The sequence below is a fragment of the Rhipicephalus sanguineus genome, chromosome 4, assembly GCF_013339695.2.
Source record: "Rhipicephalus sanguineus isolate Rsan-2018 chromosome 4, BIME_Rsan_1.4, whole genome shotgun sequence".
NCBI lineage: Eukaryota > Metazoa > Arthropoda > Arachnida > Ixodida > Ixodidae > Rhipicephalus > Rhipicephalus sanguineus.
In genome coordinates this window covers 158,722,811-158,726,480 of record NC_051179.1, presented here as the reverse complement: position 1 = coordinate 158,726,480, position 3,670 = coordinate 158,722,811, and the positions used below count along the sequence as shown (strand labels likewise).

Genomic DNA, 3,670 nt, shown 5'->3' with positions numbered 1-3,670 from the left:
AGCGACGAAAGTAGGAACTATCGCACGTCTCTGGGAAAGCGTATGGCCGACTAGTTAAAAGCGGATGTCATTGACCAACTGCCGTCACTACACAGAATGGCACTCGTCAATCTTTTCATTTGCCTTCCGGTGACGGGCTAGCAGACGCACGCGCGTCTTTCCTTTCTGTCTAGCCTCGCACGTCACCGGAGGGCTCACATTGTTGTGCAAATAAAAGTTATTATTATTAAACGTTCACGCACGTTCGAAGAAAAAAAAAAAGAAACATGATGCACGACTTCCAGAAGTATTTTGTCAGTCTTTCTTGTTTTCTTTCTTTCTTTTTTTTTCCTGCGCTGTGAAGTTATTCCATCATGTCAAACAAACTCGCCCAAGCTTCCGTGCTCCTATGCTTTACATAAGATGCCGCTGTTACGCCAGCAATACAAGAAACTCCGAGTAGCAAGAAAAATAGGCTGACGATGATGTAGTACTGTAGTATGTCTATAGTGTAATGGCGTTTTTCACTGGGAGATCCGGAGCAGGTTTTTTTGCTCCGTGGCGACGAATCTGAATTTCACTGGTAGATTCGGAGCGGCTCCGCGCGTTTCACTGGTAGTTTCAGGGCAACTCGCTCCGAGGCGGATTGCTCTCACTTGCTCCGCCGCCAAGTCGTGGATTCGTGCGGAAACACGACGGGCAGCATACGTCACATCCGTCGTTCGCTGAGCGGCTGAGCTTCGCAAAATGGCTGCGTTTGCTGCTGGGGTGGAACTTCTATCTAGCGACGAGAGCAGTTCCAGCAGCAGCTCGTCCAGCTCCGACGAAGAAGACGGCGAAGAGACGCAGGTGCTGTACGAAGTCTTCTTTCGGGAAACTTTCTCGGAGCCTCTCGGAGAAGATATGCTTGGTGAACGTTGAGAAAATTCCGACGCGCCTGCGATATTCTAAAGCAGTAGGACTTCTAAGGCGGCAGGTACGTAACTACTCAGATGGAAAGAAATCCTGCTCAGAACGTTCCCCATTTTTGCGAGCGCCGATTGCGGCCGTTGCCACGTGCACCTACATACCGTACGTCTATGTGACCAGCCTTCACGCGGAGCTATCAAGAGTTATCATTACGGGCAGAATTTATTATCAGTGTGAAGTACGTAGCACTTACCATTGAGATCGTTCCCGCCGTTCCTAAGCACGCCCAGCAACAGGCGACGCACAGCCGGAGTGAGTTCCACGTGCTCGTCCATGCTCGCAACACAACTGTTGTATTTGTCGAATATTGGGAAGCAGCCCCCACTTCGGATTGGTTTTTAATTGGAGGACCCCGTGGCGAAAAGGAGGAAGAAGGGCAACCCGGGGGGACTCGTTTTCGGGGTTGCGACCGAAGCGGCCCGCAATTTGGAGGCGACTACGAGTACGGTAAGAGCGGAGAACGTCCTTCACATCGTCGTTTTACGACCTACACGCCCACCCCGTGAAAGAATACTGAAAGCCACAGGGACCGTCACCCAACACAGGGAAAGCGTTTTCTCCCACTGTTCTCCAAGTCTGCTGCACGTGCGGGGTGCAGAGAAAACTCTTTTGACTGTGCTTGTGTTTCTGTATTTCTATTTTCCTTTTTTTCCCTCTCTACGAGAGCACTGTAAATGCGTTCAAACCTAGCGTACATGTTGATTCTCTGTCGTCGTCCAACCTACTAAAGAAAGTTTTGCCTCCCCGCTATTCTGCCACAATAACAACAAAATTGTATCCCTGCTGTTTGCGACTGTGTGGTCGAAATGCGCGCCTTGCAGTGGCGGCCAAAGTTGCCATAGAAATCTAGAGAGCGGAAAAAGGAATTGTTTCCGTAACCGGTTCACGTGACTTCCGGGGCGTTCCCTCGCGGAGCATTCCCGTGTTCCACTGGCAGATTTGGCTTCATGAAATCCGAGTGCTCGCTCCGGGATTTCAGCAGCCGCTCTGGATCTCCCAGTGAAAAACGCCATAAGTCTGTCCACCTTTCAGCAGTTCATGGTGCCGGTGCACAACGGTGAAGCTGTATGTGCGGATCGCAACCACACGCCTGCGGCCTGTCCTTCAGCGTTCCGTGCATATGGGACGGCTATGCATGTGGCGTCGGTGGTTCAGTGGTAGAATACTCGCCTGCCACGCGGGTGGCCCGGGTTCGATTCCCGGCCGACGCAGTTTTTTTTTTTTTTTAGTCTTTCGTTTCTAGGTTTGTTTTGCTTGCCAAGGTGATGCTTTCATGGCTTTTTTTTTTCTTTATTTGCGAATACAAATGAATCTTTCATTTGCGTCCTTTTTCAGGACAGTGTAAGAAAAACCGTGCGTCCTGTTTATGGTGATTAGAGGTACAGTGTACTAGAATGTAATTAGAGGGAAATGACCCCTGCGGTGGCGCCTCTAGCGGCGTACAGAATATTCTCGCTGGTTTTGCGAAAGCTGGCGTGACATTCACTCAAATTTTGAGCCTTGCTTAACGTCCGTGACAGCTGAGTGTAATTTAACTTAACAGTACTGCGTAAATTAGTATACTATAGGTGTACTGCTTGAAATGCTTGATGTATTCAAGTGGGAAACAAAAGTAATTTTCCAACGTCTCCCATACCTCACTTGTGTTTTCTAGGAGGTCGCGAAGGGTGTGGATGAATGGCGGGACGCTTCCTCAGCATACTTACCTGGTGCCGGGGTCACCGTGATCAGCGAGGCGGTGCCTCCAGGGAGAGGCGCGGGCATTGCACTGCGCTCGTGCTGACCCCTGCCACTACCCCAAACTGGGGCAGATGGGGCATGCAATTTTTGGTAGTGGGGGACTGCGTTCGCGCTATCCCCCTATCCTATTTAAATCAAAAGAAAGACATGAGTGATTTATAGAGGACCTGCGAGATAAACTTCTTGGTAAAGCTTGGTGTACATCTAAATTCCAAATGCTGCGCTGATATCAATCCTACTAGGCAGCTACGGGGAATTATACCCTCCTCCTGACCACTGCTAGGGTGGCTAGAAGGGGAGGTGTGATGACCGGGCTATGGTGGCTAGAAGGCCACCATAGCCCGGTCACCCGGTCACCTTCTAGCCACCATAACCGGGCGGCAAAAGTTGGCCGCCATCCGCGTGAATGCCGTGGGGCGGCGCTGTCGTCGGGGGCGCCGTCAGCGAACGTGGCCGTTCTCCGTTCTCGGCAAGGCATCTTCGTGTATATTTCACACCGGACCTTTCCTGGAGCTGTCACATCAATCACGTCACAATTAAAGACGGGCGTGTGCTAGGTTTCCTGTGCAGAAATGCAAAAAAGTTACCATTTGAGGCCAAGACTCAACTGTACAAGTCTAACGTTCGATCTATCTTAGATTTTGCTTGTGCTGTGTGGGATCCGTGGAAGGCAAGTGACGTGTCCAATTTAGAAAAAATTCAGAACATGGCTGTTCGGTTTGTCTGCTCTGACTATACCAGGAATTTCAGTGTATCAAAAGCAAAAGAAAGGCTTGGTTGGGAACTTCTATACAAACGAAGGGAATATCTGAGGTTGAAACTATTTCATAACGTATTTCATAACCGAACAGGTCTGGACCGCTCGCGATACTTTCACAAACGGGATTACGTTTCGCAGCTATTACATCATGCCAATAAGATAAAGGAAATAAGCTGCCGGACTGACGCATTTAGACTGTCATTTTTTCCCAGGACGATAAGC

The 3,670-nt window shown here is 49.8% G+C and overlaps 2 non-coding genes across 2 annotated transcripts; both read left to right on the top strand.

Moving 5' to 3' along the window:
• Positions 1-2,088: 2,088 nt before the first annotated feature.
• On the top strand, positions 2,089-2,159 carry Trnag-gcc (transfer RNA glycine (anticodon GCC)). The gene has a single exon. It is a non-coding gene; the product is annotated as a tRNA-Gly (tRNA).
• A 487-nt stretch (positions 2,160-2,646) lies between these two features.
• LOC119392032 (U1 spliceosomal RNA) lies at positions 2,647-2,810 on the top strand. The gene has a single exon (XR_005183630.1). It is a non-coding gene; the product is annotated as a U1 spliceosomal RNA (small nuclear RNA).
• The last annotated feature ends 860 nt before the right edge of the window (positions 2,811-3,670 follow it).